The sequence below is a fragment of the Saimiri boliviensis genome, chromosome 1 (genome assembly GCF_048565385.1).
Source record: "Saimiri boliviensis isolate mSaiBol1 chromosome 1, mSaiBol1.pri, whole genome shotgun sequence".
NCBI lineage: Eukaryota > Metazoa > Chordata > Mammalia > Primates > Cebidae > Saimiri > Saimiri boliviensis.
This window is the reverse complement of record NC_133449.1, coordinates 32,644,352-32,671,253: the sequence shown is the minus strand read 5'-3', so window position 1 is coordinate 32,671,253 and position 26,902 is coordinate 32,644,352. Positions and strand designations below refer to the sequence as shown.

The following is a 26,902-nucleotide window of genomic DNA, read 5'->3' as shown; positions in this document are numbered from 1 at the left end:
AAAAAAATACCAACGTGAGATCTCTCCACCATGAGTTTGATTCAACTGGTTTAGGATATAGACTGAGAACTGTTTTTTTTTTTTTGGGTTTGTGTGTGTGTGTGTGTGTTTTTTTTTTCCCCAAGAGATTCTTACGTGAGGCAAGGTTAAGAACCAATGTGGCTGGGTGTGGTGGCTCACGTTTATAATTCCAGCACTTTGGGAGGCCAAGGTGAGGATCACCTGAGGTCAAGAGTTCAAGACCAGCCTGACCAACATGGTGAAACCATCTCCATTAAAAATACAAAACTTAGCTGGACATGGTGGTACATTCGTGTAATCTCAGCTACTCAAGAGGCTGAGGGCAGGAGAATCATTTGAACCCAGGAGGCAGAGGTTGCAGTGAGCCAAGATCGCGTCATTGCACTCCAGCCTGGGCATCAAGAATGAAACTTCATCTCAAAAAAAAAAAAAAAAGACTACACACGAATGTTAGATAAACGTGCCGACTCTGAGGTCAACAGATGGCATAATCTTGGTTCTACCATTTACTGGCTGTGTCACCTTAGGCAGGTTACTTAATCCCTTGGTGCCTCAGTTTCCTGATCTGTAAAATTAGCATAATAATACTAAGTACCTATCTCATAAAGACTAAGAGGATGAAATGACACACATTACCTAGAAAACACACTTAGTGCCAGGCACACCATCAGTCCTCAGTGAATGTTAACTCTTGCTAACTTGAGTAGGTGGATATTTAGGTTCTACGTAAAGAGCTCTGATGACAAAGGTTTTTACCCTTCATGTTTTGGCACTTTCCTCTGTAGGACACTTAGGGCACTACAATAATCACTCGGGTTTGGCTACTCTTTCCCACAGTCAAGCTCTGTAATGAATGGTCCCTGAATAACCCCCAACACACACACACACACACACACACACACACACACACACACACACTCTTAACTGAAGTTCCCTCTTGTCTGGGCCATCCACTTGTGAATGAGCCCTGAGGTCCTGGCTTGGGAAGAAGAAGTCACTTCAAGTAACAGGAGCGCCTAACAGTAAGCCACACGCTCTGCCTCGAATGAGCCATGTGACCCTGAGCTGGTTCCAATGGTCTGGGCCTCAGTTTCCTCATCTGTTACACAAGAGGGTCAGGCCAGGTGATCCCTGGCCCCCAGAGCTTCCCTTCTTGGGTTCCCTGGGGTCACAGTACCAGGAAAAGGCACTCACCAAAGATGGAGTCCTGTTTTCCTCACACAGCCTTCGGTAAAACAAAAGCCCACTCAATAGGATGTGTGGGTTACATTTCTATGGTCTCCTAGTGACTACCCAGTAAACTAAAATTTAACAATAGGCTTTCTCTAAAAATCTTCTAAATATAGACACAATCTCTGGGAGAGCAAGGATTTCCTGAGGGTTTTTCTGAGGAAACTAACAGGACCAAATAATAGATGGTGTTTAGATTGAAATTGTATATATGAAAGAGAGGGGGAGTGTGTGTGTACGTGTGCGTGTGTGTGTATAAAAACAATGTGAAGATTGTTTTCAGTTTTTTCCTGAGAATTCTAAGATACCAGGAATCATGTGTCAGGCTGTCTTTACTAATTTTCTCTTTCCCATCCCATGTCTCTTGAATTCTTTCCTTTCTTTGCTTTTACGCCAGCCCTGGTTGGGTGCTGGCTGCTGTCCCATGCACTCACGCTGGAGTGCAGGCTCCACGTGCCTGTAGTCCCAGCTACTTGGGAGGCTGAGGCAGAAGAATCGCTTGAACCTGTGAGGCGGAGGCTACACTGAGCCGAGATCGAACCACTGCACTCCAGCCTGGGCAACAGAGCAAGATTCCATCTCAAAAATAAGAATTCCTTATAAGCAGGAGGACTCTTTTGGTGTCATCTACAAGTAGAGACCAATAATACTAGCAAATGAGCAGAAATGTTAAGGAATCAATCACATTTAAGCTCAACAAAACCAGTTTTATTTTTAATAATTAAAGTTGTCTCTGAAAGAAAAGGATTGGTCATGAGGGAGTGAGTTTCTTGTCCCTGCAAAGATCCAAGTGCAGGCTAAGCTGCCTGTGGCAGAGGTACCCAGAGGACTCCTGGGATGCAGCAGGACTGGAGGGGCTAGATTAGATGACTGACTTCCTAGGTCACTTCCAAATAGAATTCTAAAGCCATCTCTTTCTGTTTTGAGGACGCTCACTGAAGATGACTAGCATGTTCTATCATGTTACAACAACTGAAAACATTTCACTGAAACCTTACCCATGTCACTTCACCAAGCATCAATGTGCACTTAACCCTGAAGTTTTGCAAGAATAAAAGTCAAAAGTCTATGAGCTCATCCTCTGATCTCAAACCCTGATTTTTATCATGAAAGCCTACATGTAATTTTTTAAAAACATTTTCCAAACCTGCCAAAAGCTAGCTTAATATTTAGATAGTTCAGACAGCAATTATTTTGCCAAATTTAGGAAAAAGTTAAATAACTATATTTCAAGAAAAAATATTCGAGTCATTAGAATTATAAAAGTTTATTTACAAGTAAGAACAATAATGTGTAATGAGCAAAAGAGTATGATTAATCCCATTCTGGACACCTAAAATCCACTTTATAAATGTACTGGCTTGAACCCTCTGTAGTTGCAGGTATTCATGGGGGCAAATAGTTATTAAAAAAGAAAATTATGAGATCATATTTTCTGTTTAGTAACTTTTTTCAAAAAGTTATATGATGTGAGATAAAAAGCAAAATGAGTAAACAAACTCAAGCAAAGGAAAATAGGCACTTTCTTCTTGAGTTATAATGTAGCCATCACACTTTCCAAAATTTGCTACAGCTCTATTAACTGTGTAATCCCACTTTAAGCCAGGAGGAATAGCTATTACAATCTTTGAAAGTAAACTGTTTATCTGTGAGAGATGAACTGATCTCTGAGAGTCAATGCCACATACTTGTCCAGAGAAAAGACAGCATCCAACGGCCTACACAGTTAAAGGGCTGAGTAACTTCTTCATGGAAACCCTTTACATCCGCCATAATGCGTCACCATCCAAAAGCTGAGTTAATCTAAATTTTCTCCCATGAGGATGAAAATGCCGTACAGACAGGTAGACTTATAATAACAACCTGAGTCATAAAAATTACTAATGACACATAACTTTTCCCTACACAGCTGTTTTGCACTGCTGTGCTATGAATCATACGAGGTAATTTGAAGATTGCTCCCCCATACACATACTCATTTATTTAACAGTTTATCAGACAGCCATTAGAAAGTGTATGAAAAGCATGCAAATTTATGAAAATGTGGTTAATCACCCAGGTAGAGGCATTCTCTGAAATTAGTTTTCATGTAAACAACGTAAGTAAATACTACAGAATAATATGACTCCAACCCAACAGTCTGGAATTTTGTGACTCACCTAGTGTGTTTCTAAATGCATTTTTACATGGAACTCCATTAGTACTTTGTAGAAAAGTTAATGGAACTAAGATTTCACTAAAAAAAAAATAAAATAAATGCCCTATGCTTTGCCTCCATGCAATTTGAGATAAACATTCATCACTATGTTGACACTTGAAAATTAAATGTGAGCTCTAGAAGTGCTCCAGTCCCGCAGAATGCCCAGAGATCATGACGATACCCAGTAGACAAGAGAGTTTATTAGCTTATTGGCCAGAGGCCTCTGTTAATTGCATATGCATAGAATATCGATAGATAAGCATCAGATCAATAAAGCAGCTCCCCAAACGGTGAAATGCAAGACTTACACGTGGTTGCTGCTATCCTTTTTTTGTTAAAGACTGGGTCTTGCTGTCACCCAGGCTGGAGTGCAGTGGCATGACCATAGCCCACTGCAGCCTCAAACTCCTGGGCTCAAGTGATCCTCCTGCCTCAGCCTCCCAAGTAGCTGGAATTACAGATGCTATTATTCTTGCTTGGAAATTAATAATAGCTAACAATTACCTAGTGCTAGGTAAATGACAGGTTCTGGTCTACTGACTCACAGATATTACTTAGTTACCTACTACCTTATGCCATAAGTACCATTATTATCCCCATGTACCAATGAGGATACTAGGCTCAGAGAGGACATATAGGTAGTAAGTGGCAGACCCAGAATGTGAACCCAGGTTTGCTCCCTTAACCACTACACTGTTTGATCTTTCAAAAGTAAGCACACGTTCCCTGATGGTGGCATGCCTACAATGCAACTGGTTCCTCAGACTCTATACAACTAGCAAGTAGTCCCTGTACTGAGAGGAAAATAAGATTTGTTCCCCAGACACCTCTATGCCCAGCACACTCCGTCCCGTGGTTTCTCCTTATCCACATTACCATAGCGCTATTCCAAGTAGAATTTGATCCACAGGTCACAGTAAAGCATATGCCAGAAAAACTATAAAAGACTTTGAAACAGACCCATAAAAAGGTCTAACTCACCCTTCCAAGTCACCTCTGCCTTTCATTACCTTTGAGCAAGATATACCGTGTAAGATGTAGAAAACTGATAATTACACAAATGATTTGACTATAAAATGCAAATTAATTATATCTTTGGAATCCAATTTGGTTATTGCCCTGTGGGTAGACCCATTTTGCATCTATTCATAAATTCATTTCAGCATTCCTTAGAGCGTGTTCAAACATCTCCCTGGTTCCCACATTAATTAATAAATTAAAATCTCACACATGTTCATTTTATATGTCTGAGTCATAATTATATCCTTATCTTAAAATTGTCTTCTAAAATGAATTTCTGAAAAGAAAATCGATCCAGACTTCAGTAAGGGACTCAGTTATAGCAAAGTTCCAATGCTTTGCTGTCATCATTTCAAGGCCAAACACCACCTTTCTGGAATGATCTTATTGTCTGAATCTTGGTCCAAAATGTGCTGTCATTTTGGAATTTGAAGTTTGATAGTGGCACAAAAATATTAAATTCTGTTCTGAGACATAGAAAAAGTCTAAGCATTTAGGACAAATTATGCAAAACTACCCCCAAAACAAAGAGAAGATATAACTCCTCAAGTGCCATTTTGCTTATTCTTAATCCTATATGTATAATTATATTCCTATCACGAAGGGCAGAACAATGTTAACATCACTAGAGCATTGAGTAAATTCTCAGATGAGGGTGTAGACCTCTGCTTAGCGGACCTCTGCAGCATGCGGGAGGTTGGGCAGGCTGATCCTAAAGGGCGTTCACACTTCTAAATACTCGGGGAATTGAAGAAATAAGTCTCATGCTTGTTACTCATATTCAACCAAGAGTTTCCATGAAGTGTGAACTGTAAGAATAAATTACTGTTCTTCTAAAACTTAAAATCTCCTGTGCCTCATTCAGTCGAGAGGCTCCACAATGAAATATATCATCTCAGGTGGTAACTGCATCAGTGGCTGATTATCTCTGAAATTAAAAAGCTGGCTCCGTATAAGCTCAATCCTAGGGTTCCCATGGCTCTTTAGGAGCTCAGCCTAGTAGAAATGGCACAGGCTACTGCTTGAAACAGTCTCACCTGACTCCCCAGAGTTTAAACCAGAAAACTTTAGCAGGTGCAACATCACGGTAAATATGAGAACCAAAGCAAATAACAAAGGTCCACCTCAAAAGGGTGTACAATTTTCCTGTGGCTGTTTTAAGAAATTATGACAAACTGCTTGGCTTAAAAAAACAAAGATTTATTTTCTTACAGTTCTAGAGGCTTAGAAGTCCAAAATCCATATTACTGGGATGAAATCCAGGTGTCAGCAGGGCTGCAATCCCTCTAAATATCCCTGGGGAAAAGCTGTTCCTTGCTTTTTCTAGGTCCTCTACAGGTGTTTGCCAGCATTCTTTGGCTTGTGGCTGCAACGCTCCAATCTTTGCCTCCATCTTCGCAATGCCTTTACCTCTGTGCATGTGTCAAATCTCTATCTCTTATAAGGATGCCTTATATAAAGCTACCTGGACAATCCAGGAAAATCTCCCCATCTCAAGATACTTAACTTAATCATATCTTCAAAGTATTTGTGTCATAAGGTATCATTCGCAGGCTCCAGGCATTAGGATCTGGTATCTTTGAGGGAACCATTATTCTAGTTCTCCATTATAAATATGGCTAGAGGTATTCTGGAGGAGTATGTAATGTATGGATGTGGCACAGCAGTGACCTTCATTTCCTGAAAGCCCTGAAACCAGTATTAATGACAACAGTGTCCATTTACTAAGCACCTTACAAGTTCCCACTATTTGGGAATCATAAGATTCTCACATTACAGGTGACAAAACTGAAGCTTAGTTTTGGGTAATATAATTAGCCCAAGATCACAAAGTGGGTGGCAGAGAAATGACTCCAGAGCTCCTTCTACCTCCCAGAGGACGGAAACTGAAGGAAAGCTTCCTGCATCTCATCTCCTCACTACAAGAATTCCTAAAATCTGACCCAGGTGGACTCTAGGCTGGCCCAACTGATGGAACCCCCTCAATACATGAAGAGCAAGCAAAGACAGCCACCCTAACCTACAGGCCACAAGTCCCAAGGGTCTTCCTTTCCTTCCTCTCCATCTGCCCCCATCCTAAGATATCCTCACTTCACTTTTCCTTTTTTTCTATACTCGTTCAACTATCTGCTGTCAGAAACCACATCTCCTGCAACTATACCCACCGTCCAGTCATATACCCCCTTGCTCTCATCACAAGATGGGTGATGTGGGGCTACTTGTCTGTCTCCCACCTCCCCAGCTATAGCTGATACTGATCTAACTTTCTGTTAGATCAGTATCAAGCCTCCCTTGAGGGACCTTCTCCTCCCATTCCACAATGCACCCACGCAGTCTGTAAAAGCTACATGGACCTAGTCCTGCCTTCCCATCACACATACCCCCATCACCACAACCCTAGCCAATCAGAGTACTGCAAACCACTGGCCAGGTGATTGGTTCAGGGATGGGAATATGACCCAAGCTTGGCCAATCACTCATCAGAGTTCTCTCTGGGACTTTTCGCTAAAGCTCTAAAGACAGGTTCAGTATTGTGCCTTACTCTGAGATCATTAGGTCTAAAGACAATGAAAGTTTGGAGTTGTTGGTGGCATTTTGATGTCACATGGAGAAAATCTGCCTGAGACTAAAAACGAGTGGAGATCACCAGGGCTGAGACTTGTTCAGAGAGACGGGATCCCGATGAGGGCCAGTTTCATGAGCCTGCGATCTGTGCAGTCCCACAGGTGCTGTGCTTAGAAGGGCCCTGTGCTTGATTTAACACACTGCTGTCACCATCTTGAAATTTGCTAGTTTATTTATTTATTTTTACAAGAGTTCTCACATCTTCCTTGTTCACTGAGCCCTGCAAATGATGTAGCCAGTTCAGGTTGTGGTTATCACCATTTGAACCACTGGAGCTCCAATCAGGCTTAATGCCAGCCTAAACCTTAAGATGCTCAGTTACCTGCCAATAAGCAATGTCTTTTCTTTAACTCAGTGTGTGTATCATCCACTTACAACCAAAGGATCTGTGCACCACTGTCTCTGAGTCCACCGCCTCTCCCACCCATCCTGCAGACGCCATTCCCCTCGGCCCTGGCTGCCTCTGCATTCACCTCTAGTCTATCCATTTCCTCACCGACATTATCCTAGGAGTCCTGGACTGGTCCTCTGCCCTGGCTGCTGAGAGCCTGGATTTCCCAGACTACAGATGAATCAAATGTAATCATCTATGTTTACAGTACCCATCTAATTGATCCAACAGGGTCAGAAAACACAAGAGATTCATTTGTTTATTCATTCAAAAAATATTTATTAACTACCATGTACCAGGCACAGGAGAGATAAAAGAAAGATTTTTGTACTTGCACTTGTGAAGGAAAAAAGACCCTCAGAAAGCCTCCACTAAGTGATGTCCTTCCTTCAGAAACAGACAGGCAGAGAAGCTTACAGGTGTGAGAAGGCAGGAAAGAAGCCAATCAGAAGCCAGATACCAAGACAGTAAAGAACACTCAGGTTTTCCCTGAGGTGTTTCAGAAGAAAAGAAAGGGGTTAAAAAGGAGCAAATGTAAAACCAAGTCCCACCCATCACTGAGAGTGCCCACTGCCACCCCTCAACAACTTCATGTTGGCATGTACCTAGTACATGGTAGGTACTCAATAAATATCATCTGAATGAAGGAACAAATGAATCTCTCATGTCTTCCTGATTCTGTTGGATCAATTAGGTGAATCTTGTAAAGACAAATGATTACATGTGATTCATCAATAGTTTGGGAAATCCAGACTCTCAGCAGCCGGGGCAGAGGGCTCATTGTCCCTTGGAAACATCCCCAGACCTGGTAGCTGGGCTCTGAACTAGGGCAAGCACCATCTGTAGCCTTTACACTGAGTCCCTCGAGGAGACAGAAGAGTATAGAGATGAAGAGGAGCTGCTTTCAGGTCTGACTCCTGCTGTGAGAATTTATCCTCTCTAAACCTCAGTTTCCTCATCTATAAAATGAAGGTTACAATGACAGCCCACCATGAGCTTGTTGTGGAGATTACCTGCAGTAATCCATGGAAAGCTGTCGGCCCAGGGCCTGGCACATCAAGAGCTTAGCAGACAGTACCATGTCACTCAGCAAAGGAAAACTGATGTTCCAACCCACCAATTTACAAAGATCTTATGGGACATCACTTGTTCAAAAGCAGGGGGTCCTCCTGTGTTCCAGGGGAAAACAGATTTGACCTTCTATGTTTTCAATACCAGTAGTTATACAAATCCTAATTTAGCAATATTAAAATAAGATACCTTGGCCGGGCGCGGTGGCTCACACCTGTCATCTTAGCACTTTGGGAAGCTGAGGTGAGCATATCACCTGAAGCCAGGAGTTCAAGACCAGCTTGACCCACATGGTGAAACCCCATCTCTACTGAAATACAAAAATTCCCCGGGAGTGATGGCAGGTACCTGTAATCCCAGCTACTCAAGAGGCTGAGATGGGAGAACCGCTTAAATCTGGGAGATGGCGGTTGCAGTGAGCAGGGATTGCACCACTGCACTCCAGCATGAAGAGTGAAACAGTGTCTCACTCTTCTCACCCAGGCTGGAGTACAATGGCACAATCTTGGCTCACTGCAACCTCCGCCTCCCAGATTCAAGCGATTCTCCTGCCTCAGCCTCCCGAGTAGCTGGAATTACAGGCATGCACCATCATGCCCAGCTAATTTTTTTTGTATTTTTAGTAGAGAAGGGGTTTCACCATATTGGCCAGGCTGGTCTTGAACTCCTGACCTCAGGTGATCTGTCTACCTCGGCCTCCCAAAGTGCTAGGATTATGGGTGTAAGCCACCGCACCTGGGCCAGAATTGTTTTTAACTCTTTTTGTAGAAAAGGGCAATCAGAGCCCACCGAAACTGGAAAGTTACTTCTCTTCTTTTGAGCTTTACTTTTCTCTTCTATAAAATGGGAGGTTGACTTCTGTCTTCTCTCGTCCTGACCCCACAGGTCCAGGTCAAGCTGCTGCTACAGGTGCAGCTGAGTTAAAACATGCCAGAGAGACTGCTCTCCTATTTTTGAAAAACTATCAGGAAAGGAGATTTCACAAGATCAGATGGCTCTTGAAAGCCGTCTGTTTATTACTAGCAAGCTGGGTGATGAGAACTATCAGAAGGAAAGATGAAAGGAGAACCTGAAATTGATTCAGATCAAAAAGAGAGACTTGGCTAAAACCACTTGTTGTTATCAGGAGTAGAATGAGATGATCACTAGCAATAAAGTGGAAACAGACAGTCTTGTCTTGTCCAAGTGGAACATATGGTGGAAGATACACACTGGTGCCTCTATTATACCTCAAACTCTAAGTTGTGTGTGGAGTCGCCCGACCCCTGACACCTTATCACATGGTAAGTAATTTCCAAAAAAAGTCATTCTTAAAGAGGGTTCTTGGGTGACCTCCTTTGAGTGCTCCAAAAAGTTAAAAACATTACAAATGTATAGTTGTCATCTTCATAATCTCAAATCCCTCTCAATGGCCAAAAAAAGGCCTTAAAACAAGTGTCTTAGATGAAAATTATGCAGTACAGTTTTAACCATCTGGTTTTATGTTCCAATGATCTAACTTAAGACTTGAATAAAAAGGAAGGATTATCAGAGGATGCTTTAGAGAATGTATTAGTCCATTTTCATACTGCTATGAAGAAATACCCAAGACTGGGTCATTTATAAAGAGAAAGAGGTTTAATTAACTCACAGTTCCACACGGCTGAGGAGGCCTCACAATCATGGCAGAGGGCAAAGGAGGAGCAAAGGCACATCTTACACGGTGTCAGGCATGAGAACGTGTACAGGGCAACTGCCCTTGATAAAACCATCAGCTCTCCTGAGACTTACTCACTATCACGGGAAAAGCATAGGAAAATCCTGCCCCTGTGGTTCAATTATCTCCCACCAGGTCCTTCCTACAACACATAGGGATTATGGGAGTTATCATTCAAGACATGATTTGGGTGGGGATACAGACAAACCATATCATTCTACCCCTGGACCCTCCCAAATCTCATGTCCCTAACATTTCAAAAACAATCATGCCTTCCTAACAGACACCAAAGTCTTAACTCATTTCAGCATTAACTCAAAAGTCCACAGTGTGAAGTTTCATCTGAGACAAGGCAAGTCCCTTCTACCTAAGAGCCTGTAAAATCAAAAGCAAATTAGTTACTTCCTAGATACAATGAGGGTACAGGCATTGGATAACTACACCAATTTCAAATGGGAGAAATTAGACCGAAGGGGCTATAGGCTCCACGCAAGTCTGAAATCCAATAGGGCAGTCATTAAACTTTAAAGTTCCAGAATGATCTCCTTTGACTCTATATTTCACTTCCAGGTCTCACTAAAGCAAGAGGTGCACTCCCAGAGCCATGGTCAGTGCCACCCCTGTGGCTTTGCAGGATACAGCCCCCCATTCTGGTTGCTTTCACAGGCTGGCATTGAGTGTCTGCAGCTTTTCCAGGCCCATGATGTAAGCTGTTGGTGGAGCTACCATTCTGGAATCTGGAGGACAGTGGCCCTCTTCTCACAACTCCACTAGGCAATGCCCCAGTGAGGACTCTGTGTGGGGCTCCAACCCCACATTCTCTTCTGCACTGTCCTAGCAGAGGTTCTCTATGAGGGCCCTGCCCCTGCAGCAAATTTCTTCCTGGACATCCAGGCATTTCCATATATCCTTTGAAATCTAGGCAGAGGTTCCCAAACCTAAATTCTTGACTTCTCTGCGCCCACGGGTTCATCACCATGTGGAAGCTGCCAAGGTTTGGGGCTTGCACCCTCTGAAGCCACAGCCCAAGCTGTACCTTAGCCCCTTTTAGGAACAGCTAGAGCAGCTGGGGCTCAGGGTACCAAGTCCTTAGTCTGCATACAGCAGGGAAGTCCTGGATGTGGCCCAGGAAACCACTTTTCCCTCCAGGCCTGTGATGGAAGACTACCCTGAGGTCTCCGACGTGCCCTGGAGACATTTTCCCCACTGTCTTAGTGATTAACTTGGTGGTTAACTGTCTTGGTGATTAAACCCACTGTCTTGGGCTCCTTGTTACTTATGCAAATTTCTGCAGCAGGCTTGAATTTCTCCCCCCTAAAATTGGTTTTTCTTTTCTATTTCATCAGGCTGCAAATTTTCTAAACTTTTATGTTCTGCCTCCTCTTGAACACTTTGCCGCTTAGAAGACTCTTCCACCAGATACCTCAAATCATCTCTCTCAAGTTGAAAAGTTCCACAGATATCTAGGGCAAAAGCAAAATGCCACCAGTCTCATTGCTAAAACAGAACAAGAATCACCTCTTCTGCAGTTTCCAACAAGTTCCTCATCTCCATCTGAGACCACCTCAGCCTGGACTTTATTGTCCTTATCACTATCAGCACTTTGGTCAAAGACAAGTCTCTAAAAAGTTCCAAACTTTCCCACATCTTCCTGTCTTCTGAGCCCTCAAAGTCTCTAGGAATTTCCAAATTTTCCCATTTTCCTGTCTTCTTCTGAGCCCTCCAAACTGTTCCAACCTTTGCCTGCTACCCAATTCCAAAGTTGCTTCCACATTTTCAGGTATCTTTAGAGCAGCATCCCACTCTACTGGTACCAATTTACTGTATTAGTTCATTTTCATACTGCTATGAAGAAATACTCAAGATTGGGTAATTTATAAAGAAAAAGAGGTTTAATGGACTCATAGTTCCAATGGCTGGGGATGCAATGGAGAAGCAAAAGAATGTCTTATATGGCATCAGGCATGAAAGCATGTGCAGGGGAACTGCCCTTTCTAAAAACATCAGATCTTGTGAAATTTATTTACTATCACAAGAACAGCACAGGAAAAACTCACCCCCATGATTCAACTACTTTCTACCAGGTCCCTCCCTAGACACATGAGAATTTGAGAGCTACAAGTCAAGATGAGATTTGGGAGGGGACACAGCCAAACCATATTAGAGAGCTTATGTTTGCAGTTTTATCATTCTAAAAATAAAATTTGAGCTTCTACTTTCCAGTCCTGCATGTAAGAAGCATGGAAATCATCATTCCTCCTTAACAAGTAAAAAACTGAACAAACTGAAAAATTATCAACTCTGCATAGATCCATCAGAAAAGTAAGGTCACAATGCAAACTGCTGCCCCAAAATTGGACAGACAGACAGGCAAATACAGAGAAACACAATTTACTCAAACAGAAATCCCTAAGCAGAAATCTCCATGTGAACCAATACCAATTACAACACATATACAGCTATCAAGAAAAACTATGCTATACTAAAAGACAAAAATATCCAATTAAAGAATGAAGCACAGCTAAAAGATCTAGAAAATAGCCTCGATGGGGCAAACTTAAGAGCTACTGACCTTGAAGAGGTGGTAGAGAGAGAGACTGGGGTAGAAAGTTTACTCAAAGGAATAATAGAGAAATTTCCCAAACCTAGAGGAAAATATCAATATTCAAGTACAAGAAGGTTATAGAACACCAAGCAGATTTAACCCAAAGACGACTTCAAGGCATTGAATAATCAAACTGCCGAAGGTCAAGGATAAAGAAAGGATCCTAAAGCAGCAAGAGAAAAGCAACAAATAACATACAACAGAGCTCAACACATCTGTCAGCAGGCTTTTCATTGGAAACCTTACAGGCCAGGAGAAAGTGGCATGGACATATTTAAAGTACTGAAAAAAATCGCTATTATCCTAGAAGTATATATGGTGAAAATATCCTTCAAATATGAAGGACAAATGAAGACTTTCCCAGAAAAACAAAAATTGATTTCATCATCACCAGCCTGGTCCTACAACAAGTGCTAAAAGAGAATTCTTCAATTTGAAAGAAAAGGACATTAGGAACAATACGAAATCATCTGAAGGGAAACTCATTAGTAATATTAAATACATAGACTATTGTAACACTGTAATTGTGGTGTGTAAACTACTCATATTTTAAGAAGAAAAGATGAACCAGTCAGAAATAGTAACTACAACTTTTCAAGACATAGCCAGTAAAATCAGATATAAATAGAAACAACAAAAAGTTAAAAAGCAAGTAGATAAAATTAAAGTTATTAGTTTTCTTTTTACTTGTTTGTTGGTATAAGTTTATTTATGCAATCAATGTTAGGTTGTCATCAGTTTAAAATAATGTTTGTAAGACAGTATCTGCAAGCCTCACAGCGACCTCAAATCTAAAAACATGCAACAGATACACAAAAAATAAAAAGCAAGAAATGAAAACATACCAACAGAGAAAACTTCCTTCACTAAAAAGAAACAGAAAGAAAGGAACAAAGGAAGAGAAGGCCACAAAACAACCAGAAATCAAGTAACAAAATTATAGGAGTAAGTCCCTACTTAACAATAACAATACTGAATGTAAATGAACTAAACTCTCCATCAAAAGACAGAGTGGCTAAATGCATTAAAAAAATAAGAAATACACTTCTTCTACAAAGACACACACAGACTGAAAATAAAGAGATGGAAAAAGATATTTCCTACCAATGGAAACAAAACAGAGCAGAAATAGTTATATAAGACAAAACAGATTTGAAGACAAATATTATAAAAAGAGAAAAGTCATTATATAATGATAAAGGAGTAAATTAAGCAACAGAATATAACAATTGTAAACATATATGCAACCAACTTTGGGGCATCCAGATTTATAAATCAAGTATTAGTAGAGCTAAAGAGAGAGATATACCCTAATAAAATAATAGCTGAAAACTTCAACACTGCACTTTCAGCAACAAACACATCATCCAGACAGAAAATCAACAAAGAAATCATGGACTTGATTTACATAATAGACCAAGTGTACCTAAGAGATACTTATAGAATATTTCATCCAATGGCTGCAGAATATACATTCTTCTTCTCAGCTCATGGACCATTCTCAAGGATAGAGCATATCTTAGGCCACAAAACAACTCTTAAAACATTTCAAAAAAACTGAAATTATATTAAGTATTTTCTCTGAACACAACAGAATAAAACTAGAAATCAATAAAAAGAGGAATTTTGAAAACTATACAAACAACTGGAAATTAAACATTAAGTTCTTGAATGATCAGAGGGTCAATAAATAAATTTAAAAGTATTTTGTATTATTGAAACAAATGATAATGGAAATACAACATACTGTACCTATGAGATACAGCAAAAGCAGTACTAAAAGGAAAATTTATAGCTATGAGCACATCAAAAAAATAGAAAAATTTCAAATAAACAACCTAATGCTGTATCATAAAGAACCAGAAAAGCAACAGCAAACTAAACCCAAAATTAGTAGAACAAAAGAAACAATAACAATCACAGCAGAAGCAAATGAAATTTAAATGAAATATATATAAAAGATCAATAAATGAAAAGTTGGTTCCTTGAAAAGATAAACAAAATCAGTAAATCTCTGGCCAAACTAAGAAAAAAAAAGAGAAGAAATCCAAATATATAAAATCAGAGATGAAGAAAATACATTACAATTGATACCACAAAAATCCAAAGGGTTGGACGCTAGTATGGGCAATTATATGCCAATAAATTAGAAAACCTAGGAGAAATGGATCAACTCCCAGATACATACAACCTACCAAGATTGAATCATGAAGAAATTCAAAACCTGAACAGACAAGTAATGATATCAACACTGTAATAAAAAGTCTTCCAGGAAGGAAAAGCCCAGGACCCAATGGCTTCACTGCTGAATTTTACCAAACATTTAAAGAAGAGCTAATACCAATCTTACTCCAATTATTCCAAAAGATAGAGGAGGAGGGAATACTTCTTTTTTTTTTTTTTTTTTTTTTTTTTTGAGACGGAGTTTCGCTCTTGTTACCCAGGCTAGAGTGCAATGGCGCGATCTCGGCTCACTGCAACCTCCGCCTCCTGGGTTCAGGCAATTCTCCTGCCTCAGCCTCCTGAGTAGCTGGGATTACAGGCACGAGCCACCATGCCCAGCTAATTTTTTGTATTTTTAGTAGAGACGGGGTTTCACCATGTAGACCAGGATGGTCTCGATCTCTCGACCTCGTGATCCACCCGCCTCGGCCTCCCAAAGTGCTGGGATTACAGGCTTGAGCCACCGCGCCCGGCCTGAGGAGGGAATACTTCTAAACTCATTCTACAAGGCTAGTATTACTATGATACCAAAACCAAAGATGTATCAAAAAAAAAAAAAAACTGCAGGCCAATATCCTTAATAAACATTGATGCAAAAATCCTAAACAAAATACTAGCAAACCTAATTCAATAACACACTAAAAAGATCATTCGTCATGACCAAGTAGGACTTATCCCAGGGTTGCAAGGATAGTTCAACATATCCAAATCAATGTGATACATCCTATCAACAGAATGAAGGACAAAACCCATGTGATCATTTCAATAGGTGCTGAAAAAACATTTGATAAAATTCAGCATCCCTTCATGAAAAAAAGCACTCAAGTAAGTGGGTATAGATAAAACATACGTGCATACAATAAAAGCCATGTATGAAAGACCCACACTAGTATCATACTGAATGGGGAAAGGATCTGGAACAAGACAAGGAGACCCACTTTTATACGATTATACAACAGTACTAGGAGCCTTCGCTAGAGCAATCAGGTAAGAGAGAGAAATAAAGGACATCCAAATCAAAAAGGAAGAAGTCAAATTATCCTTATTTGCAGATGATATGATCTTATTTTTGAAAAAATCTAAAAACTCTGCCAAAAAACTATTAGAACCAAATAAACAAATTCATTAAAATTGCAGAATATAAAATCAACATACAGAAATCAGTAACATTTCCATATGCCAATAGTGAACAATTTGAAGAAAATCAAGAAAGTAATCCCATTTACAATAGCTACAAATAAAATAAAACACCTAGCAATTAACCCAAGCAATCAAATATCTCTGCAATGAAAACTACAAAACATCGATGCAAGAAACTGAAGAGGGAGTCAAACTGAACACTGATCCTACAAGCTGATCACAAACTACACTGGGATCCATCAAGGCAGCAAGGGGACAACAGAGAGCAAAGAGGAGTGAAGCTGGGCAGGAGCCTATCTGGAGTCAACACAGAACGAGGAGAAGCTCCCAGACATGGGAGAGGTGATTAAGAGACCCTCAGGGGATTCACACTTTCCACAAGGACCCGTGCAGGCCTGGGAATGGGAGAATCTTTCTAGGCATCTGCACACCCAACCATGCTTCTAAATTGAGGCACAGAGCCACCTGGAGGTTTTCCAGAGGCAACTCTCAAGTCCAAGAACACCTCTACAAGCCTTGGACCCCAGAACAAACTGGCACCATTTTGTATCACACTGATTTGCATATGTTGAACTATCCTTGCCATAGCCCCCATAGAGGCCACAGTCAGAATACCTGGGAGCAGTTAAGATTGCTCCAGCCCCTCTCCCGCCACTTGCTAGACAAGGCTCAGTGCCAACTTCCTGCCCAGTGGTCCTGTTTCTGCCTGAACTCAGCCAGCAGCCACAGCCTCCTGCTGTACTGGGAAATACGCAGATGGGAGGGAAGGTGACTCCACTCTCCCACTCAGCTCATAGCCAGGCAGGCCACGCCTACTAGCGCTTCCAATCCAACAGTCCTGCTTTTGTCTGAACTCAGCTGGCAGAATCAACCTCCTGTTGTCCTGGGAAACACCTGGACAGCAGGGAAGGCCACTCCACCCACCCCTAAAGCTGACAGCCAGGCAGGCCACACCTGCTAGAGCTTCCAACCCAGTAAGTCCTTCTTCTACCTGAATTCTGCCAAGGGGCACAATATCCTGTTGCCCAGGACAACACCCGGACAGCAGGGCAGACATCTCCACTCACCTCTACCACTGGTAGGCAGATGGGCCATGCATGCTAGAGCTTCCAGCCGAGTGGTCCTATTTCTATCTGAATTCTGCAGGCAGGCACAACCCCATGTTCCCCCGGGAAGCACCCAAACAGCAAATTAGGTGACCTCACCCACCCTCACAGCTCCTGGCCAAGCAGAGCTTGCTGGCTCAGTCAATACCCAAGCAGGGAGGAGTCCTTACTCTCAGGTCAGTGAGAGAAGTAAGATGCCAGGGTTCACAGGCTAGTAGAAGATTGGAGTGTGCCTCCCTCCACAGAATACAGCAAGGATTCGGCCTATGTGCCAACTGTGTGATCCTCATGAACCAGAATTCCTAACAAAAGAAATGCAAGCATATAGTCAGTGATTGGAGAGGCCTCCTCCAAGGCCCAAGAACAAACTAGTTAAGGGGGTCATCTCTCTAACCCCCAACACAGAGCACTCCTACCCACTGTGCCAAAACAAAAAAGGCTTGCAGTACAGTAACAGCTTATCTGCTGGCTAACATTCTTAAATGATGCCTACTGGATTGCAGCCCAAAATACAACAGTAAAATATTTTGCCAGCATATAGTACCTATGAAAACTAATGCAAAGCCTCCTGCTGGTGCCCCACCCCAACCAACACATGTGCACCCTGCTGTGCCACTGCAGTTTCTGGCACACACAAGCCAGCATGAATCAGAGCTTGAACACTGCTTCTCCAAATTAACCCCATCAGACAAAAATAAAGAAAAAGGAAACAGAGAATGAATGAAACCTCCAAGAAATACCGGATTATGTAAAAGGACCAAATCTATGACTCATGGACATCCCTGAAAGAAAGACTGGTTAAAAGCAAACACCTTGAAAAATATATTTAAGGATATCACTCACTTCACAAAAATTTCTCTAACCTCACTAGACAGACTAACATTCAAATTCAGGAAATGCATAGAATCCCTGTGAGATTCTATATGAGACAATCATCCCCAAGATACACAGTCATCACATTCACCCATATCGACATGAAAGAAAAAACATTAAAGGCAGCCAGAGAGAAGGGGCAGGTCACCTACAAAGCGAACCCCACAAGACTAACAGCATACCTTTCAGTGAAAACTGTATCAGCCAGAACAGACTGGGAGCCAAAATATAGCATTCTTAAAGAAAAGAAACTCCAATCAAGAATTTCTTAACCAGCCAAACTATACATCATCATAAGCAAAGAAGGAATAAGACCCTTTTTAGATAAGCAAATGCCAAGGGAATTTGTTACCACCAGACCAGCTTTACAAGAGGTCCTTAAGGGAGAACTAAATTTAGAAACGAAAAACCATTACTGGTCACAAAAAAAACACACTACATACATAGACCACTGACACTATAAAGCAACTACAAAATCAAGTGTGCATAATGACCAGCTAACAACATGATGACAGGATCAAATCCACACATGTCAATATTAACCTTGAATGTAAATGGGTTAAATGTCTTAGTTAAAAGGCATAGAGTGGCAAGTTGGATAAAGAAGCAAGAACCAACTGTATACTGTCTTCAAGATATCCACCCATCTCACATGCAATGATATCTATAGGCTAAAAGTAAAGGGATAGAGAAAAATCTACAAAGCAAACAGAAAACAAAAAGAAGCAGAGATTGCTATTCTAATTTTACACAAAACAAACTTTAAACCAACCACAATCAGAAAACACAAAGAGCAATACCCTATCAGCATAGACAACCAAAGCAAAAATGGAAAAATGGGATCACATCACATTAAAAAGCTTCTACATACAAAGTAAACAATCAACAGTGAAGAGACAATCCACAGAATGGCAGAAAATATTTGTAAGCTACCCATCTGACAAGTGATTAATAACTGGACTATATAAGGAGCTCAAACAACTCTATAGAAAAAAAAAACTAATAATCTAATCAAAAATGGGCAAAAGACTTGAACAGACATTTCTCAAAAGTAGACATACAAATTCCAAACAGGCATATGAAAAGGTGCTCAACATCACTGATCATCAGAGAAATGCAAATCAAAACTACAATGAGATATCATCTCACCCCAGTTAAAATGGCTTATATCCAAAAAACAGACAACAAATGCTGATGAGGATGTCGTGAAAAGGGAACCTTCATACACTGTTGATGAAATGTAAATTAGTACAACTACTACAGAGAACAGTTTGGAGGTTTCTCAAAAAACTGAAAATTGAGCTACCATATGATCCAGCAATCCCATTTCTGAGTATAAAACCAAAAGAAAGGAAATCAGTATATCAAAGAGGTATCTGCACTCCTATGTTTGAAGTAGCACTATTTATAATAGCTAACATTTGGAAGCAATCTAAGTGTCTATCAACAGATGAATAAAGAAAATATGGTATGTATACACAATGGAGTACTATTCAGCCATAAAAAAGAATTAAATCCAGTCATTTGCAACTACAGGGTTGGAACTGAAGGTCATTATGTTACATGAAATGAAATAAGCCAGGCACAAAAAGACAAATAGACACAAAAAAAGCACAAAAAAGGTGAGAATACTTATTTGTGGTGTCTAAATACCAAAACAATTGAACTCATGGATGTAGACAGTAGCAAGATGGTCACCAGAGGCTGAGAAGGGTAGTGAGGGGCTGGAGGGGAAGTGGGGATGGTTCATGGGTCCAAGAAAAATAGAAAGAATAAATAAGACCCATTATTTGATAGCACAATAGGTGATTTTGGTCTATGATAACCTGCTTATACATTTTCAAATGGCTTAAGGAGTGTAGTTAGATTGTTTGCAACTCAGATGAGGGGGTCCTTGTGGGGGATATATGCCCCAATCTCCATGATGTGCTTTCTTACATGCCTGTTTCATGGATTTTATGTGCCCTGGGAAGGGCATTACATAACAGACACAGAAGAGCATTACATACTGGTAAAGGGTTTAATTCAACAAGACTTGATTATACTAAGTATATATGCACCAACAAAGGAGCACCCAGATTTCATAAAACTGGTTCTTGGAGACCTACAAAGAGACTTAGATAATGACACACTAATAGCAGGAAACTTCAACACCCACTGACAGCATTAGACAGATCCTCAGAGCAAAAAAATTAACAAAGACATTCAGAAGCCAAATTTCTTTGTTAAAGGAATACATACACCTAATGTGTACCCACAAAAATTAAAAATAAAATATAAAAAGACAAGGAAGAGCATTTTGTAATGGACACAGAAGAGCATTACATACTGGTAAAGGATTTAAGCGAGACTTAATTATACCAAGTATATATGCACCTAACAAAGGAACACCCAGATTCATAAAACAAGTTCTTAGAGACCTACAAAGACACTTAGATAATGACCCAAAAATAACAGGAAACTTCAATATCCACTGACAGTATCAGACAGATCATCGGGGCAAAAAACTAACAAAGACATTCAGGAGCTGAACTCAACACTTGAACAAGTAGACCTAACATGCATCTCAACAACAACAACAACAACAAAAAAAAACAGAATACACATTCTTTTTATCTGTACATGGCACATAAACTCTAAAACTGACCAGACAATCAGTCATAAAATAATTCTCAACAAATTCAAAAAACCCAAAATAATAACCACCACTTTTGGACCCACAACACAAAAAAAAAACAGAAATCAACACTAAGAAGATCACTGAAAACCATATGTATTAGTCTGTTCTCACACCACTATAGAGAGACTGGGCAATGTATAAACAAAGGAGGTTTCATTGACTCATAGTGGGTAGGCCTCAGGAAACTTACTAAAATTGTGGCAGAAGGTGAAAGGGAAGCAAAGCACATTTCACATGGCAGCAAGAGAGAGAGTGTGCAGGGGAAACTGCCACTTTTAAAACCATTAGATCTCATGAGAACTCCCTCACTATCACAAGAACAGCATGGGAGACACCACCCCCATGATCCAGTCACCTCCCACCAGCTCCCTTCCTCTACATGTGGGATGAGATTTGGGTGACAACACAGAGCCAAACCATATCACCATACAACTACATAAAAATTAAATATCCTGCTCCTGAATGACCTTTAGATAAACAATGAAATTAAGTCAAAAATCAAGAAATTATCTCAAACTAATAAAAACATGCATACAACATACCACAGTCTCTGGGGCATAGCTAAAGCAGTGTTAAGAGGAAAGTTTATAGCACTAACTGTCCACATCAAAAAATTAGAAAGATCTCAAATTAACAACGTAACATTACACCTAGAAGAACTAGAAAAATGAGAGCAAATCAACCCCAAAGCTAGCAGAAGACAGGAAATAACCAAAATCAAAGCTGAACTGAATCTAACTGAGAAACATAAATACATACAAAACATCAATGAAACCAGAAGTTGGTTCCATGAAATAAATAAATAAGATTGATAGGCCACTAGCCAGACTAAGAAAAAAAAAAAAGATCCTAATAAATACAGTAAGAAATGACAAAGAAGATATTACCACTGAACCCAAAGAAACACAACAAAACCTCAGAGACTCTTACAAACACTTCTATGCACACAAACTAGAAAACCTACAAGAAATAGATACTCTATTTCTGGAAAGATACAACCTCGTAAGATTGAACTAGGAAGAAACTGGAACCCTGAACAGACCAAAAATTAGTTCTGAAATTGAATCAATAATAAAAAGCCTAGCAACCAGAAGAAGTCCACTGCCAGATAGATTCACACCAAATTCTACCAGACATATAAAGAAGACGTTGTACCATTCCTACTGAAACTATTCCAACAAATTAAGAAGGAATTCCTCCCTAACTCGCTCTATGAGGCCAGCATCATTCTGATCCCAATTGGCAGGGACACACACACAGAAACAAAACAAAGAAAAGCTTTAGGCCAATATCCTTGATAAACACAGATACAAAAATCCTCAACAAAATACTGGCAAACTAAATTCAGCAGCACATCAAAAATCCAATCCACCAGAATCAAGTAGGCTTTATCACTGGGATGCAAGGCTGGTCTTACATTCACAAATCAATAAATGTGATCTATCCATAAAAACAAAAACCACATGATTATCTCAATAGATGCAGAAAAGGCTTTTGATAACATTCAGCATCCTTCATGTTTGGGAAAAAAAACCCTCAACAAACTAGGCATTGAATAACCTTCCTCAAATTAATAAAGGCCATCTATGACAAACCCACAGCCAACATTAATACTGAATGGGCAGCCGGGCGCGGTGGCTCAAGCCTGTAATCCCAGCACTTTGGGAGGCTGAGGCGGGTGGATCACGAGGTCGAGAGATCGAGACCATCTTGGTCAACATGGTGAAACCCCGTCTCTACTAAAACATACAAAAAATTAGCTGGGCATGGTGGCACGTGCCTGTAATCCCAGCTACTCAGGAGGCTGAGGCAGGAGAATTGCCTGAACCCAGGAGGCGGAGGTTGCGGTGAGCCGAGATCGTGCCATTGCACTCCAGCCTGGGTAACAAGAGCGAAACTCCGTCTCAAAAAAAAAAAAATAAAATAAAATAAAATAAAATAAATAAAAATAAAAATAAAAAATAAAAAATAAAAAATAAAAAAAATACTGAATGGGCAAGAAGTGGAAGCATATCCTTGAGAACTGGAACAACACAAGGATGCCCACTGTCATCACTCTTATTCAATAAGTCTGGAAGTCTTAGCCAGAGAAATCAGGCAGGAGAAAGAAATAAACAGCATTCCATAGGAAAAGAGGAAGTCAAACTATCTCTATTTGCAGACAATATGATTTCATATCTAGAAAACCTCATTTCTGCCCAAAAGCTCCTAGATCTGATAACTAACTTCAGCAAAGTTTCAGGATACAGTATCAATGTATAACAATCAGTACCATTTCTATACACCGGCAACATCCAAGCTGAGTGCCACATCAAGAATGCAATCCCATTTACAATAGACACACATACACACACAAAATACCTAGGAATACAGCCAACCAGGGAGGAAACGATCTCTACAACAAGAATTGAAAAACACTGCTGAAAGAAATCACAATTGACACAAACAAACGGAAAAAAATTCCATGCTTATGGACAGGAAGAATCAGTATTATTAAAATGGCTGTGGAGAGACTGCGAGGTTGGGCCATGAACTTGGGAGATGGCTTAAAGCTTGAAACTGAATTACTAGATGGAAAAACCAAGCTAATATTGTCTCCATATGAACATAAATCAAAAATTTCTGTGAAGATGGGAAATAAGACCAAGATTGCAAAGTGTCCTTTAAGAACAAAAACTGGACACATTCTAAAATCAACACAAGATACTTGTATTGGGAGTGCAAAACTTTTCCAAAAGAAGACAGTTGGTTCAGAAATATCACAGGCAAAAGAAAGATATTTCACCTGCAACCCCTAATATACAGAAGACTAGAAACATCGTAAATACACCTCTAGTAGCAAAACAGAAGCCTCACAAAAAACACACCACAGCTGAAAATATGAAGAGCAGTTTGGTGTGTCTAACACAAGACCAACTACAACAGATACTGATGACTGTAAACCAAGGAAATAGATCTCTTTCCCTGACTGAGAATGGAAAGGAGGCAAAAAGTCAATGAAGTCTACATTTAAACAGTATTTCTAATCAGCCAAAGGATGAGAACATTATAAGATTATTCACAAAAACCGAGATGGCTTCATCTGTCCCAGCTGAAAATAAATCCATCTTAAATGAGTATCAGGAGACATCTAAGCAGTAGAGAATGAATGGAAACCAGCTGATATATTCAGTACTCTGGAGAAAAGGGAACGTGATAACGTGATAGAAGTTTGTTGGAAGCAAAAAAAAAAGAAAAAAAAAAAAAGCCCAGTGGAGGAAAGAGCTAGTTTTTGTACATTTTTTTTTAAAAAGGACATTATTTACAGATGAACAGGTTGCTTTAAAGAAGAAAGGAAAACCAGTGTCTGAAAAATGGAATGATCCTTAGAAAAAAATCTGAAAGTGGTAATACAATATGGGGGAAACTTCAAACTCTTGACCAATCTAGGGAAACAGTACTGCTGGAGCACCTTTCAGTGCTGTGAAAGAACTGCAGAGAAAATGGACTGAAGAGGTGAATAAGCAAATAGAAGGTGACGGTCAAAGAAAAATAGAGGAAAGACTTATATATTCAAAGGGTGAGGAACATGACAGATGCACAATGCACTTTGATTCGTTAAAGAGTAATCCTGGTTCTCAACCTCAACTGTCCTCTTTGTCAACACACAAACAACCTGAGTACTCCTGTGTCTCTCCTGACACTCGGGAACTGGCTGATGTCAGCAGTGTTTGTACACCTACAACCAGAAGCCAGGTTGAACCTTCAGAGGAGCAGCATATAGCAAAACCTATTAGGGATGTGGTTATGGCAAACACTAAGAAAACAAACTTTCTTTGTTCTATGACTGCTCCCTTGGACCCAGCTCAGACTGTGGAACGAGACAGATGATGACAAAAACAGTTAGAACATCATAAAGCCATCACTGCCCAGGTAGAAGAGAAGCACAAGAAACAGCAACTGGAAGAAGAGCAAAGAAACAAGGAAGAACAACAAGAGGAGCTTCGCTTAGCACGGGAACATGAAGAGATGCAGAAACAGTTATGAAGAAGACATACTTAAGCAAAAACAAAAGGAAGAAAGCATGACTCTCAAGACAAATGAGCTGTTTCAGACAACGCAGCGAGTGCAGGAACTGGCACAGAGACTAAAACAAGAACAGAGAATCCGAGAATTGGTGCAAAAGGAACACAACACTTCTAGATTGATTAAAAATCTTGGTGTTGATACAATACAAATGGAATATAATGCATCTACTAACACTTCCAGTTTAGGACATAATTCTGAAATCAGTGGTAAAATGAATACATGTATAAATTCTAGGACATCTCCTAAGAAGAATACTGGTGTGCAGACAGATGACGTAAATATAGGAATATTCACCAATGCAGAATCACACTGTGGATCATTAACAGAGAAGGACAACACAAATTGTTCATCTCCTGAGATACTGGCGGAATTTATTGGACAGCTTAGCACTAAGAAAAACAAGCAAGAACTAACTCAGGATAAAGGAGCCAACTTAGAAAAAGGAAACAATCGGTATAATGACCAGTGTAATCGGTTCACAAAAACAGAGAAACAAACGAAACACCTGAAGAAATGTCTTAAAAGGCCTGATTGGAATATAAATAAGCCCTACCTAAAAGGTATATTCCAGCATCAGAAAAGTACCCTAAACAGCTTCAAAAGCAGAGAGAAGAAAAAAAAGTGAGGAGGCAGATGGAACTGCTTCATTTGGTGGGGAAAAAAAAAAAAAAAAATCCTGGGCACCTCTATCAAAACAGAGGCATTTCACCAGAAATTCTTCATTCATCTCATCAAGAAACTGAGTCAAAGTTCAGGTGGCATCTAGTCAAAAAGGAAGAAGAGCCTCTGAATATTAACTCATTCAGCAAGGAAAGGTCTCAATCATCACCAGTTCCAGCAGTGAAAAAGAGAAGCCAACAAACTCAGAATACATTATACCTACCACTAAAAAACAGTAGCTATAAAAGAAAGAATTTGATCCGGGAGGTAATCAAACAGAATTATCATCTGGGATTTCTGAATCGTTCCATTTTATCCCTATGTTTGAACAAATGAGATCTATTATCTTGATCCAGATGTACCATTATCTAGACCTTCAACCCAGGACTCTCAGTACCAGCATTCACAAAACCGTGGCCAAGAACAACAGCTATTTGATTCTGACTGTGTCAGGGATCCACTTCTTAATCCTAACTTGGTAAAAAAACAGGGACTGACAGCAAGCAATCCTTAAGGGACTTTCAGAACTGAGGGCCTTCTCCAGAAACAAAAGGAGTTGGAAAGTAATCTCCTGCCTTTAGCTGAAAATCAAGAAGAGAACTTTGGCTCTTCATTTTTAAATGTAGAAAATCAAATCCTGCACACTTGATTTGTGTCCTCCAAATTATAAAATGTGCTCACTGGCTCAACAGTATTTTTCAAATACCCTAGATTTATTTATTTATTTAATGCTTATTAAAAATTTCTACATTAGATAATAAAATGCTGTACTTGTTTTAGACAATAAAACAGATACTTTTGTAAAAAAAATAAAATAAAATGACTATACTGCCCAAAGCAATTTACAGATTCAATGCTATTCTTTATCAGCCACCAAGGACACTCTTCACAAAATTAGAAAAAAACTATGTTAAAGTTCATATAGGACCAAAAAAAGAGCTGAAACAACCAAGGCAATCCTAATCAAAAAGAACAAAGCTGAAGGTATCATGTTACCTGACTTGAAACTATACTACAAGGCTACAGTAACCAAAACAGCATGGTACTTGTATAAAAAGACACATAGGCCAATGGACCAGAATAGAGAACCTGGACATAAGGTTGCACACCAACAACCATCTTATCTTCAACTAAGTCAACAAAAATAAGCAATGGAGAAAAGACTTCTTATTCAATAAATGGTGCTGAGGTAACTAGCTAGCCACAAGCAGAAAAGTGAAACCGAAGCCCTTCCTTATACCGTATACAAAAAAAATCAACTCAAAATAGATTAAAGACTTAAATGTAAAACCT

At 40.0% G+C, this 26,902-nt stretch overlaps 1 protein-coding gene and 1 pseudogene across 6 annotated transcripts in view; one reads left to right on the top strand and one right to left on the bottom strand.

Moving 5' to 3' along the window:
- The window catches only part of LTBP1 (latent transforming growth factor beta binding protein 1), a 476,883-nt gene that overhangs the window by 418,858 nt on the left and 31,123 nt on the right, over positions 1 to 26,902 (bottom strand). The gene's annotated exons all lie outside the window — the stretch shown is intronic.
- LOC120366359 (coiled-coil domain-containing protein 66-like) lies at positions 23,397 to 26,258 on the top strand (annotated as a pseudogene).